Here is a 16,174-nt window from a genome sequence, read left to right as displayed (position 1 = left end):
TTTTAAAAAATATTTTTATATATTAATGTTATACCTAGCATACTGGCTACACTCTTATTAGTTATTCAAATTTGTCTATTAATTTTTTGCATTTTTATAAATTCATATCTACTATCAACAAATAATAAGAATATTCTCTTTTTTTTTAACTTTTTTTTATTTTTAATACTTGCCCTTAATGCTTTCGAATAAGAAACTCCAGACTTCAGTATAATGATGAATAGTGGTGGCCATCCAATATGTTATTATTTATTCTGATTATAAAGATATAACATAAAAGATAATATTTGCTGTAGGTATTTGATACATGCTGGTAACCTGTATAAGGAAGTCTCCTTCTCCTAACATGATGAAAACTTTTAGTGGAAATGACTTAACACTTATCAAATTTACTGTTTGCATCTACTTTTAAAATGTTGTTTCTCTTCTTATTTATTCCATTAATGTGTTGAATTATCCTAATAGATTCTTTCATCTGCAAACATCAGGAGGAAGCATTGCTAGAAAATTAGTTTTAACTGCTCAATAATCTGTTTTATATTTCATTTAAAATATTTACATCTATGCTTATAAATGACATTGGTCCTTAATTTTCATTCAAATAGTATTATGGCTTGGTTTTCATATCAGGGTTACATTGGAGTAAAGTAATGAGTTAAGAATCACTTGCATAAAATCAGAACAACCTACTTTGTACAGCTGCTATAATTTATAAAAAGGTGTAAAAAAATATTGTAGTATTGTTAAGCTGCAAAGAAAACCTAGTAAAATTCTAAACAAGATTAATGTTTACACGAAATATGCCTATTAACCGGACATTAAAAAAGATGAGTACCTGGTTCTTGGACATATTCAGAGCAGAAGCATTATCCTTTCCTTCCTCAAGAGTTCTCATTTAGATGACAGAAAATGTTAGAAGAATGAAACAGTAAGAGTATTGGAAAATACAGAAATAAGGAAGCAGTGAGCCAGAAAAATTGAAGACAACCCAGAAAATGGACAGCTGGTAAAAGAACCAATGAATCCACTGCAAAAGTCTACAAAAAAAAAAAAAAAAAAGAGCAGTTTTTTCCATCATGGTTCAGGAGAAGATATAAGATTAACATGAAAAAAAATTTAAAAACTAGAGTAGGCAGTAGGTCTCAGGTAATTAATTATTGTCCTACAATTACAACAGGGAGGGTGGTTGGCTCCTTAAATAAATGACAATATACTTGCTGGCAAGGATATAAAGAATCAGGAATTCTCATTTATTGCTGATGGAAATTCAAAATAGTACAGCCACTTTGGCAGACCCTTGGCATTTTCTTTAAAAAGTAAATAAGGTTTGCCAGATAATCCAGCAAACACATTCCTGTCTACTATCCAACTGACTTTAAAATTTACGTCCACACAAAAACCCAGACTCAAATGTTTATAGCAGTTTTATTTATAATCATCAACCAACTGAAAGAGCCATTGAAGGAACAATTTAAGCAATAAAATAAAGTACTAATGAATTATAAGTTAATGTGTAAAATAAATATCTATGAGTTCATAGTGATATAAATAAATAATTGAATAAATAAACGAAATGGTGACAAAAGAAGTCTCCCATTCAGAATTCCAAATAATTTATGTATATACTTTGTCTTGAAGGAAACGGAGCAAAATTTCCACTCCCTAAGTGTGCATTTATGGAAAGAGTAAAAAAGAGTAACTTTGGAGTGGAGAAGTCTGAAAAAACTGCTAAGCCATGTTATCAAGGTTAATTTCAACAGTGACAAATCATGTTCATAGTGTATACCTTTGATATAATGTGACATAATGGCAGTTTATCTACTGCTTTCCCCCTAAAATCCTAACCCTTATCTAACAATGAAAAAGCATCAGACAAATTTCAATTGAAGAATAGTCTACAAAATATCTAACCAGTACTTCCAAAACTGTCAATGTCATCAAAAACAAAGAAAGTCCAAGAAACTATCAGCCCAGACAAACCTAAGGTGACATCACAATAAAATATAATGTGGTGTTCTGGATTGTTTCCTAGAACAGAAAAAGGGCATTAAGTAAAAAATAAATATATCTAAACAAAGTATGAACTTTAGTTACTAATAATGAATCATTATCGATTCATTAATTGCAACAAATGTACTATAATGTAAGATGTTCATAATACAGAATACCGGATGTGTGGTATATGGGAACTCTTCATGCTATCTTCATAATTTCTTTGTAAATCTAAAACTATTCTAAAAGTTAAAGTATTTTTTTAAAAGGAAGAAATATTACTCCAAATTATGTTATTTGTCTTTCATGTGAGTATCCCTGTATGGAGAAAATATGAAACCTAGCTACCATATAGTGTATTCATCTGTCAGGCTTTCAGAAATGGCTTGATTTACAAACCAGTAACACAGTTTGCTGCTTTAATATTTATTTTTGCTCCTGGCATTTACCAGAGAGTATTCAGCTAATCTAAAAAGTACAAATGGATTTACTAGAAAACTATTTTTAAAATAGGATTTGGAGAAAATAGTCAGCAAGAAGATATTTTAAGTGTGATGTGATAAAATTTATATTTTCATAATAAGAAGCTAGCAATTATAATCTAAATAAAAATAAATAAAACAATTATACATTTTAATGTTTAATACCAGATATCGAAGAATTAGGAAACAGAAACTTTTAAAAATTGTTACTTCTGTAAGTGAGACTAAAGATAGAGTCAAGGAAGGAGATTTTAATATTGGATGAATTTTTTGCTCATGTATTTTAAATAATTTTATTTTAAAATTATAATGATTTAAGAAAAACTTAGAAGAGAATGTCTCTTGAATAACTCATAGAGAAAAATTCAAGTTATATCCAGATTATTTCTAAAGCAACGAAAGGGAAAATGTATCTATGGAAAGCCACCAAAATATGGATTTAATGCATAGCCTTGAAAATCTTACCTAAAAATGAGTTAACATTTTATATAAACTTAAAATTAATTAGAGCAAGACATTTTGGAAAAAAAAAATATCAAAAACAATCACAAGGAAACAAGATGTTGGAAATGATAGTGGTAAAGTAGAATGAATGTAGAATAAAACATTACAACTGTTAAAATGATAAATCTATTCAAGAACTGTTCAATTAAATAGATAAAAAAGAAAAAAATAAAATACAGCATAATGATTTAAATGAAGACCATTCAGATTAATATGTGAAACCTATAATGCATAGTTGTAGATAAGTTAATGAGAACATCTTTCCTTTCTTCCTTTTTTTTTTTTAATGATAGCCACATTTAAGGATGTGAAATATTTTTCATTTGCGTTTCCCTAATAATTAATGATGTTGAACATCTTTTCACGTGCTTATTGGCCCTTTCTATATCTTCTTTGGAAAAATGTATATTAATTTAGGAAGAACTAACAATTTTCTGATGTAAATTATTCCTACCCAAGAACATAGTGTGGTTTTGGGTTTTTTGCTTTTTTCTTTACTCACAACAATTTTTAGGGAATTTTTTGTTTAATTGATAGAATTATATTTTAGCTGTTTTATTAATTAATTTGCTGTTATAAAAATGATCATCTATTCTAGTACATGTTCTTTCTAGTTTTTGTTTATACATAAAACTGCTTTTGATTTTTGTATGTTAATTTTACTATATGCCACAAAATGATATGCTAATTTGTTGCATTTGCCTATTTCTGTAGAATAAATACTCTCACAGTGGCCAGTTTCAAACTTTCAAAGGTTCATCCTCTGGCTTGCAAAATCACTGAACTTTTAACAATCTGTTTTAAAAGCCAGTCCAAGCTGGCTCCAGCATTACACTGCCTGTTACTTTAATAAATTATTTGTTTGTTTCTAATAGTTTTTTTTCGTTGATCTTTTGATTTTCCAAATGTATGATTCTATCATTTGCAAGTAGAGATGGTTTTAGACTTTCCATTTCATACAATTTTAATTGTTTCTTGTTGTCTAATAGCATTAGCTAATATTTCCTACAAACCATTAAGTGTTCCTGGAAATAGTATCTATCCTTACCTTGTTCATGACTTTAGTAGAGAAGCTTCTAGTATTTTCCATTGAATAAGCTTCTGCTCTTGACCTTTATATGGATCTTTTTCTTTGTGTGTGTTTGCGTGTGTGTGTGTGTGCGCGAGCGCACGTTCAGGTGTGTTTGTATATATGTCAGTGATCTTTCTAGCAATTGCTGTTTTACTGAATGAAAACATTATAGAATTCTGAAAGAGATGTCAATATAGACCTTGAAATTTCCCACCAAGATGGCCATCTAACCTAACTCTATTCTTCTTTTAAAAGAAATTGTTTGTTAAAATACATATTTAAAGAGCAAGAATATTTTACACAAAAACAGCATATTTCAAGGGATGTGAAGTATATGTGACCATTCTACATAAGCCTTTCTATATCAGTTATGGGATTTGTGTTATTTCCATTTTATAGATGAGAAGAATGGATTAATGACTTGAAGTGTTCAACTAGTTAATTAGAAGCAATGAATTCCAACCTAAACTCTTGATGTAAGATAAAAATTTCTCATAATTTTTGCTTCCACCCTCCTCTAGTGAAGAAAATGGAGAACAAAAAGCCATCTACTCTATGCTTGTAGTTCTTTCCTTAGACAATGGTTTAGTAGTAAAACCTATAGCCATTGAATAGAATTGTATGTAAATGATGTCTAGACAGCAATGTCACAAAAATCTTTGACCATGATCTTGATATTATAGAGTCAATAACTCTTAGTGAATGAACTGATGACTTTTGTCTTTCAAGAGTTATTTTGCAGTCTTTTTCTACCATGTTAATTTATAATTTGGCCTTATTATTTGAATTCAGGAGGGAAAAATTAAAACATGAAGAATAGTAATATCTAAGGTAATGTAAAAAAAATATTTGTCATTTGATGAAAAGTAAGCCCTTTAAAGGAAATTTTGACAAATTAGTTAATTATAATTTATTCTTTTTAATTCTCATAATGCAATAAAAAACAGGTAAATTTAAAAGCCTATATGTTAGCATGCCTTAAAGAAAATGGCAATAAACTTTAAATAATGTTTTTAATTATAACTTTTAATAATGACAATTAATAATACGCCTCTCAATTTTTTAAAAATAATGGCTTTAAATTGACTTAACAAGATTTAATATAATTCAAAAACTCATGAATGTACTAAATAACTATAATAAGCCCCATAATTAATTTAATAAAGGGAACTTTCTAAGTGGCTGAATCAAAAAGAAAAAATTTTAAAAATCTATAGCTGTAGACAAACAAAAGCTCTCACATCTTTCTCCCCATGCATTTATTACTAAAGGCAAAATGGGAAGGCAGAATAATGATTACTTTTTCTTTAAATTTTGTGTAGAGAAGAGGAAATAAATTGACTCTTCCCACTCTAATTAGAAGGCAGAATGTATTCCAAGCATGGAAACAATACAGAATGTGATCATAGGAAGTGGCAAAGGTTAATTCTGTAAGTGCCTGCGATCCCACCTCTTTCTGGATTACTTAGTAACCCCAGTGCTCTGTTTTCCTTCTCAATTGTCTTCTGATTTACTGCTTTTATTTACTTCCCCTGACATACTTTTTTCTCACAAGTGGAGGCTGATTAGTTTTGTTATGATTATATGACTTGATCTCTGCGGAGAGTTTGGGGGGAGCAGTGAGAGGTGCATAATGAAAAGATATGTTGCTTCTGCTGAGAGTACAGAATTAAATATAATGCAAAGTTTATGCAAAAAGAAATGCAATCGCTTGAATGAATTGAAGGAAAGATGAGGAATAATGGCTTCGTAGATGGTTATAAAGTTAATCTAAATTAAAATATACACTGAAGTCTTCTTGGATAGCAGAATACTCCTTTCTGTTTCCACTCCTTGTGTTGATTTAGAGAGTTAAATAATGCCCTCATTTTCAAATTCATGTGTCACCAACCAAAACAATCTCCAGAGGAAATCTGTTAGGCAAATGAGTTTTCCCAAATTGTCATAGTTGCCTATTGAGTGAAATGAGTTAGTAAATTTCAGAGGATTCACCACTTATGTTTAGTAAAGTGCATGTTTGGTAAGGATTATAATGTACATTCAATCTTCACTCCCATATGCATAAACTAATTTGATTAACTGAAGCCTAGAAGAAATTGAGGTCAAATGGAGTGTTAATAGACAAGCTATGAAAATTAGTATTAAAAATATTTATTGTTAGCTTTAATATAGCACTGTGTTAAGTAATGAATACAAAAACTTCATTCGAATTTTTAGAAGCATTCTTAAGCCAAGGCAATCTGGAAAATACCTTATTTCATTTTAACCCATATAATAATTAATATCATTGCACATAACTTGAAAAGTTATACCTATTCTATTATAGTGTGTTGTTTTATATATTATTTAGTTTTTAAATTATATTTATTTTCTCATATTTTCAATTATATTGTAACTTCCTAGAGGGCTAACGGGTTTCTTGACTTTTTGTAAACTTAATATGTACAAGCCTCCTTGTACATACTAGGAACTTAATATATATTTTATACAAAAGCAATTGTATTGATGAGTATTCCAAGTTATAGCAAACCTTTAATGTGCCTAAAAATAACCTGTATAAAGTATCAAAAATTTTCTCTGTCAAGAACTAATTTCACACCCAATCTGAAATCCGATTTTACTATTTCTGGATTCAAATTTATAATTTTGATTTTGATATTTGTATGTGGTCTAGAAAATATACATGGAGAAAATACTACATGAAACGACTCACTTACTCCTCACAATAAACATGAGATAGTTACTATTGTCTCATTCAGAAAATGTGTGTTAATTATGAACTATAAGGCTGCTATTTGAACTTGGCAAAGCACATAAAAATTAAAAAATCATCCTTGAGAAATTCAGATCCCAGTGCATTTCTTCCAACTATCCCAGAAAGAGTAAGGAAAAATATTATTTCCTTGAAAATTTTTCCACCTTTGGCTACTTTCTCTACCACGACAGATATGTTCCTCTTTGCAGTTACTATTTTCATCTTTACATCATTTGTATAATCCCCTATAGAAAATGTAGCAAGTTCTATAATTTGGGTAGAGAAATTATTTGCTAGTTGGTTTTCTTAGGTTATTCTCTGTGTTTCTAGCTTTTGTTATTTTTTGTGATCCTTCAAGTAACAGTTGCAGAAATTAGAAAAACTGAAAAATAAAAATACAAACGCAATATATGCCAATAGTTTTCTTCTATCCATGCTTAATAACCATGGTTAATGCCATCAGTGGTAGCTATTTCATTGAAAATAGCTTCCACAGCAATCCACATAGGGGAGTTTAAGAGTGCTTTGTCAAAAGACATACTAAATAGCCTATTCTTATAACTATCACAGATCAATCTCTTCGTAGGAAATAGAAAACAGAAACAAGGATAAAATTATATTTTTAAATTCACTTCTGGAGACGCAAGCTGTCTTTTTAAATCACCTCTTTTTTGCTCTCTAGTTCTTGATTTGCATCTCTGTCCTGCCTCAATTAGAGAACACTCATCCAGGGCCAAAAAACAAAAACTAACATGTTAGTGGTTAAAAAAATACTCATTATTATAAAGAATAACAGCCACACTTCAAAAGTTTGTTGACTCACACTAGAGCACACAGCAATAAGAAAGACCGATTACAAATTGTATGGATACAATTATTGACTTAATTCTGACTGTGTCTCAGAAAAAAAGAATGTTTTATTTTTTTAAAGCATGAACTGATGTTTTTCCATATTCTAATTCTCTAATTTAATTTAATATACTTTTTTCCCTAGAAAGAAATTATCTGTTTTGGAATTATTTTACTGTTTGTCTTAATCCCTTTTTGCTACTGTAACAGAGTATCATAGACTAGGTGGCTTAGATAAAAAAGAAATTTATTTCTCACATTTCTGGAATCTGAGAAATCCAAGGTCACTGTGTCAGCAGTATTAGTGTCTAACGACAGCCCAATTCCTGATCTGTAAATGATGAACTTCTCCCTGTGTCTTCACATGTCTGAAAGGGACAAAGGAACCCTCAGGGGAAGGGGAGAGTCTTTTATAAGGGCATTAATTCCATTCATAAAGGCTGCGCCCTCACAACCTAATTATCTTCCAATGACTTCACTTCCAAATTCTGTCAACATATGAATGGGGGGGAGGACATCAAATTCAGTCTATAGCTATATCTAATAACCTGTATTCAAGTATTCTAAGACTGATAAAGTCAAACTACTTTAAGGTAAACTTTCTAAATGAAGGTAAATATATAAAGTATAATTTTCCATTAAGAATCAAAATATTTTAATTTCATAGTCATAACAGTGAAAACAAATTGGCTCTATTATGCTTGCTTTGTTCCTGCCATTCACCATTTACAAAAGGTTTATTAAAAATACTACCACTATCATTCCCATAAATCTAAATATAAAAAAGTAGGTAATTTTTTTCAGAGTAATTGAATTACATAAAGTAATACCAAGTTTGCCATCCTCATTGAAGCATATGACCCATTTCCCATGAATAGTGATAAAAATCTTATAAAATTCTGCACGCTTTCATTGGTAGATGCTATATTTATCCAACTGTAACAGAGTGAACACTGGTCAAATAATAGTATAATTTACTGCTGCATTTTAATTCACTTAATGCAGGAATTAAGTGGACATGGCAAATTTTTGACAAATCATAGAATTACATATCGAGCTAATCCATCATAAGTACTCTTTCTACTTTCTCATAATCTTAAAAGAAAACATAAGACCTGTCAATTTGGTTTGAAATAATATTTTCTCAATACAAACATTCAGATATATTTTACCTTTTATTTTCCTTTTGTATACCAAATTTATGGATTAACTAAATCAATATTGGCAATCTATTTGAGCAAAAAGATAATTAAACAAACATAGTTCTTTGCACCACAGAATAGAAGTTAGGTTGGGCTACATAAAAGCAAAAATTTTTCACAGATTTAGAGTAGGAGAGCATGAGAATTCATAGACCACAAACTACATAGGTGGCCAACGATCATCCCCCACAAAACTGAAACCAGTGAAACAGAACAATATCTCTCTGTTGCTGCAATATTTGAAAATAATGTACATTCTACAGCTTTTTGGTACAATGTCTCCAAACTATTAATTAGGCCACATTTGTATATCTTGTTCTTTATATCTTCTATTAATTATTTTTTAAATTTGTCTTGTTTACTAAAAGAGTGATCCTGCTATCATTACAGGTATTTATTGCTCTTATATTTCTGTCAATATTTGCTTTATATATTTTAAGCTACTTGAATAGATGCATACATTTGGAATAGTTTTCAAGGTTAATTAAATATTTAATAATATGAGCTCTCCTTTATTTCTGGTTATATTATTTGAATTAAAAGATATATTTTACTATTAAGGTAGCACTATTTTGACCTATTTTGGCTTAGTGTTTATATGTTACATATCTTTAAATCCTCTCACTTTCAATTTTTCCCTAACCTTTTGTTTTAGATGTGTTTTGGGGAAAGGCAGATCATTTCTTTTTTTCCCTCTAGCTCAACCATATTTCCTTTTAATTTTATTACCTAGTATTTATATTAATTAAATTTCTCTTATGTAAATGTAAATTTTCTTTCTTACTCTTTGCTTTCTATTTTCACGTTTCTTCTGTTTTTTTCTTTATGTATTCTAATTAATTATTTTTTTTTACTTTGAAAATATTTCTTCTGTATTAATTCAGTAGTTTTACTTTACTCTCTTTTAGGGCTTTCTCTTAAGATTACAAGATAAATTTGTGACTTGCCAAGTCCAATATAATTTCCCTTTCTGGAAACTAAAGGACCATAGAACATTTTATATACATTTGTTTTTTCCTGACATGTGCTGTTAAGATTGTGCTTATGTATTTACCACTGGGATTTGCCAGGAGACCTGGTTCAACATGGCAAGCCCTATTTTTTCGCCTCTAACCATCCTAACCCTAACCTTCTCAAATTTTCAAAGATCTGGTTAATTTTTCAGCCTTCCAGCCACATCTCCAGGTATCGCCAGGGACCTCTAGGGGAAAGCATCACCCCCAGTGCTAGGTTTACCTCTCAGAGCTTCCTGTCTTCTCAGACATTTGCGCTGCAGTTCTTCACTGTCTTATTTCTTCATTGCTTTCCTCTATATCAGGGATTCGTCTTTAGCACCTGTATACTCATAGAAATTCCATAGATGGGCTTTAGAGCTTGAATGAATTGGGTACAAAAGGAAGGCTTAACATCTTTATCTTCAATGCTAGAGTCTTCATATAAAACTGGTTTTATTGGAAATATATAAGGGAACCTGCTCTTTTTTGTGTCAATTTTATTGCAAAACATGTATTTAAAGAGATATAATAAGCAAAGTGATTTCTGAGTTGAAAGTATCTTGACGATGGAAGCACAAGATCTACAGAGCTGAAGAAGGAAGAACTTCCTCACCCATGATGCTGCACCTTAAAGGCCAGCTTTCTCTCTCTCTCTCTCTGTCTCTGTCTCTGTCTCTGTCTTCTCTTTGTCTCAGGTCTCTCTCTGTTCTGTCTCTCTCATCTCTGTCTCTGTCTTCTCTCTGTCTCTCTCTGTCTCTCTCTCTCTCTCTCTGTGGTTCTGTTCTCTCTCTTCTTCTCTCTTCTTCTCTTCTCTATATATATATATATAATTACATATATATATATAATTAAAAAGCTATGCTGAGACAAGTTGATACTCTTCAGGCTTTGCCTGAAAGACCAGACCTGGCTAAAAGGTTTTTTTTTTTCTTTATTAAAAAAAGACCTGCTTAACTTAAGGCCATTGCTGCTTGAGCAAAAGGTAGACATTATAACAGTTGCAATCATGTGTATTAGATGACGTTTGCTTTTTGTTTCCTGGAACCAAGATGAGGCAGGAAAGTGTTCATGAATGAAAAGATAAAAAGGGATCCTGGTGGAATAAGCATCGTAGAAAATACTTTTCTCTTTTCTGACTATGAAAAATACTGGCAGAACTATGCCCAGCAAAAGATAATCAGAAAGAATATTTCTTGATAAATAACAAGGCTTATAAGTAGTTGAAACATATAACTGAAAATCATAGGCTCTTTTCATCAGGCAGTGATACTGCCTATTACTATAAAGCTCATTTCAGGGAAAGAGATTATGGAGAGAACTCATCAACATTCATTCATTCAGGTGGAGGAAAGCAAGGAAAAAGCAAATTTTATATACCAGCTTGTGTTCCTTTAAGCATAACCCACAGGTTTTAGAATTGCAGATTCTACTTGTCAACTTTCTCCCAAAGAGAGCAAAAAAAAAAAAAAAAGCATGATATTATACTGTCAGAATTTTGTCCCTTCTGTTGCATTCTATCCTCCTTGAATGGAATCTATGCCTCTATTCCAGTAATAGCGCATAGGAAATATGACACTCTTTTCTCATCAGAATAAATATTCTACACCTACTGTTTTGTATGTAATATACACCAGTTTTCTTTTAGGCATTACCAACATATTCTGCCAATACCTACTGATATTCAGATATCAGAATATTTTAATACCGTTACAGAATCATATGCCCCAAATCATATGTCCTTTTGTTTGAAGGGTGGATTTTAAGAGCTGAGGTATTTCTTTTACAACCATAGGATTTTATCTGAATTTCTTTCACTTACTAAGAAAAGTACTGTTATCAATGCTGCTGAAAGACAGAATAATTCAGTACCTGTAGACAAAGCCAGAGGTGGGAAAGTCTGAGTCCTAGACTCTTAGTTTAGTAAAACAAAAGAAAAACATAAATTAAAAGTGATTCTTTATACTCTCCTATCTTCCATTAAAAAAATCCCAATATATGGAGGTGATGAATATGAGATTTATTAGACAAAATGTAGGAAGAGAAAGAGGAGAAGGAAGCGGAGGAAGAATGACAATAAAACCATATTTGTTTAATGTTTACACTATGAATAGTATTGTACTATGTCCTCTGTACTAAGATATGCATATTCACATTCAAAATTTACAGCTTTATTCATATACACTTGGAGTTATAGGATTATTGCGAGGGCTATTATCACCCTTTTCCAAATGAGAAGACTCGTTTAGACAGGATATGTAACTTGTTCCATGTTGTAGTTATAAGAGGATTCAAAACCAGATCTGACTGCAGAGTGTGCAGGAGTGACTACTTTTGTGTATTGCCCCTCCTTTTAAAAATGCCAAGCCATGAGGCTGATCTAATTTGGCTTCCAATAAAAATCACTTACTTTATAAAGTTCATTTTGTACTGGATATAATAAGAAACTTTATTCTAATCCCTCCAGTCAGAAATCAAGATGGACAAACCACAAAGGGCGCTGAGAATAAATTTGTTTAGAAAACAAACTATTATCGCTTCTGCAGAAGCCTCTTAGCTGGACTCCCTTCCTGTATCTCCTAGAGACTCTGTTCTCCTACACAAATGTCACTGCGTATCAACCTTCACTACTTTTCTTGGAGGGCAAATCAAGAAGCAGATTAAGCGGGTACATATTAAAACTAATCAATTTCTTCCAAATGTATTGTAGGCACTTTAACAAGTAAAGCTAAATTGGATGCTTTAATAAAAAAGAGGAATAAAGAAAGCAATATGTATGGTACAGTCATCGGTTGTACACAAAAACAAATCTCAAAACCATTAAAAAGCTTCTTCCTTTCTTCCAAAAGAGCTAATATTATCTCTGAAGACTATTATGGCCCACGAAACACAATTAGAAAAAGAGAATTTCTACTTTTTATTCTTTTTAAAAAAAAAAAAACAGCATCACAGATGTTATTACATTATAGCTTCCTTTCCACTCTTCTGTCCTAACATCTGGATTGGGGAATTAGTCAACACACTAAATTTGGGTAGGGAATGGGAGAGTAGAAGACCAATTTTCTCCCCTGAAATAAGTAATCCTTGCTTGTCAGATGAGAATAAAGCTCCTTCAACCAGCAAAGTGTAACCTCACAGTAACACTTCTTCCTCTATCTTTAGGAATAATATTGTTTCACCAATCCTGCATCCTACTCCTGCCAGACCCTGCCTTCCTCAGGAGTCTCTGTTGTCTGGATTTTGTTCTCTCAGGACACCCTTTATCAGCTCCAGCTGTCCAAGCTTTTTTCCCCTTTACTTCACAAGAGTTTTCAGAATAGAGAAACTTTAATTACAACCCTCTAGAGAGTCACCTGCGTTATTTAGAATTATTGTCTGGATCCTCTAATTTTATCCAAGTTTGCCTTTGGGGCTAGTGAACTATAGTGGAAAAAGCAGGTGCTTTTAAATAAATTCATTTTATACAAATCACTCTTGTACCATTAAAAAGCTGATGATCATAGGTGAGTCATGTCACCTACCCTCATTTTAAAAATGGAGAGCATAATTCCTGTGATTCAGTGCTGCAAGGAAATAATATATGGGATGCATCTAGTATGTATGATCTTGGCACATCTTGGGAGAAAAGTTTGGAACTCCTGGGAAGAAAGAAAGCTGAAACTTTGGAGATTAGACAGGGGGTTAGGACCTGTGGAAAAGAGGTGAGGGGTAAAGAAGATGTATTAGTCTTCGTGAGAAGGAAACGTGGCAAGCAGTTGTGAGAGTGAGATCAGTTGAGGTAGCAGAGTATGTTGATGTCTGGGGAAGCGTTTTCAGACCCTCTGTTCTCTAACACAAATGTCACTGTTATCAAAATCTTCAAACTATAAATCAGCCTTCACCACTTCTCTTGTTACTTCAGCCCCTCAGGAAAATCCTAAGGTGGAAGATAAACATAAAATGTTTAGGGACAGGTAATGCGCCCCGATACATTTCAGTTCCCAGGACTCTCTGCTTTTTCCCCAATAGCCTCAAGCAAGTCACATCATATTTCACTTTTATAAGACTCATGGCTTTGTACCCAGTGAAGGAGGACCACTTTAGAGTTTGTTTCCTGAAGTTTATTTGGAAATGAAAGGTGGAGTTTGGAGGACTGGAAGCCCCAATATCACTCAACCACATGGTGATACAGATTCTGCTCAGTATCAACGTCAAGTTGGCCTCGTCTGACAAATGGCCTGCATCCCTTGGCTAAATACTCTTTGTGAAAGGGAGATGTATTATTATATTACCGTTTATTCATATTTTTTGAGAGAAGTAAGCACCTCAGACATAACATTACAAATTTAATGGTAATAAAGGTGGTAATATAATAATAATAATTTTAATAATACCAAAAGGAATTATTATTGTTAAATAACTACTAGGTAATATCTCTGGGATAATTAGGTTAAAAGCACTATTTTACTTTTTATAAAAAAATAGTATGTAAGTTTTGTTATTCTTACTTTCAGATAGCATATCCAAGGCTTGTATTGATTAAGTGTTATGCCCAGACTCACATAATTACTTAAACTACCTAGTGGCACAGTTGAGATTCCAGAAAAGAGCAATTCCTTCAGTATGGTCCCAACAGGTGGAACAGAGACGAGTTTTATAGAACTCATATCCTCAACACTGCAACAATGCAAAGAGGTGAGGACAAGGCTGACCCACCTCTCACTGAATTCAGGTATTTTCTTTGATGCGTGTATAGTTATATGTGTGTATTTCCTATATTTTGGACACTATGAAGCCATGATAATCCTAAAATGTAGATGTCATCAGGTCCAAGTTACCGATGAGCTATCTGAAGCTCAGAAACAATTTGTTTAAGATCACTTCCATTATAAGCATAAGAAATACAATTCAAATTAAGTCCAGGTATCCTGGAGTTTCTCCACATTTCATTTCTTCTATGGCTGATGGTAAGTTTACTGTGTAAAAGATGAATTATATTTAAATATATTTTGTATTACCCGAAATTTGAAAATATGCCAAATTGCAGTGAGTTTTCTTGGTATATTTTATTTCATTTAGTCATTATTTGGTAATAGCTAACCAAAGTTAGCAATGTGAAAGCACTGGTTTGTTTATTAGACAAACACGGCATTATAGTAACAAAGTTGTAATGGACACTGGTGAAAACTTGGAAGGCTTCTGCAGTTCATCCTTGTTACATAAATAATAGTGTTTGTTAAGCCGATAAATGCTTAACAAATGGATCTTCAGAAAGGTGGAAGATCCTGATCTGTAATGGGTACCAACTTTTATGGTGTAAATACTCTCATTGAGGTCTTTTTCAAACTATCAACATAATGCGGCTCCACGTGGAATCGGAAAGAAATGTATATAATACGCTGACAGGCTGTGGCAAGCCAGCCCAGCACATCACTAAAGGTCATGCCACAAAAGCCAAACTTTAAACACAGAGGAGATGATACAGTTATGAAATGTTGCTGCCTGGTAGTGAACACCAAGCAAATATTGTTCCAAAAGGAAAAAGCCGAATTTTATCCTGTAGATATCTTGACTTTGGACAGTATTGACTATGTTACATTCAGTGTAGTTCAGACTTTGACTTTGGACAGTATTGACTATGTTACATCCAGTTTGCTCCATTCATGGCCACATTTCTAGGATATTTTACAATTTCCTTCTCTATAAAATTCAATAAATGGTACCAGTGCTAAATTGGACTTCTTATAGAAAGGTGAGTCACATCCATCAATAATGACGGGCTATATTACGCAGGTAAACTTATTCCTCTCTTTCATTGCCCCAATAAATCATTCATTTATGGAAAAGGACTTTAAGGACACCCTAATAATTTCACTTCCACAAACTCCAGTAATATCAAATCCTCAACACAGAAGGTGATAAGAGGATACTCTGTGATAAATAACATCTCCAAAGCAAGGAATGATTTTTAAACCATCCAAAAGAACACCTGAAAAGGGCAGGTATTGCTGAGCTTCAGAAAAATTATTCTGACTCCACTGAGGTACCTAATAATTCTGAATTGTTAAACCATTATGGGAGAAATTAATTGGGTTAGAAATTAGTTTCAGAGATATCATTTTGAGGTTCTGTTCAACATACATTTTTTCTTTTTTTTTTTTTAGTTCAGTATTATGTAAAGTCCTGCCTGTAGGTAATGTTAAGACAATAAAAAGGAAATCACAATTACATTGATTTGACAAGACTTTCACAAAAAATAACAACAGAATATACCATTAAGGTGTGACCATGAGTTATACCGGGAGATATATATGCTGGGAGCTAGGAGATACACAGAAATGACAGGA

Source organism: Pteropus medius, unplaced genomic scaffold (genome assembly GCF_902729225.1).
Source record: "Pteropus medius unplaced genomic scaffold, Ma_sr-lr_union100, whole genome shotgun sequence".
NCBI classification, from domain to species: domain Eukaryota; kingdom Metazoa; phylum Chordata; class Mammalia; order Chiroptera; family Pteropodidae; genus Pteropus; species Pteropus medius.
This window is presented reverse-complemented; position numbering follows the sequence as displayed.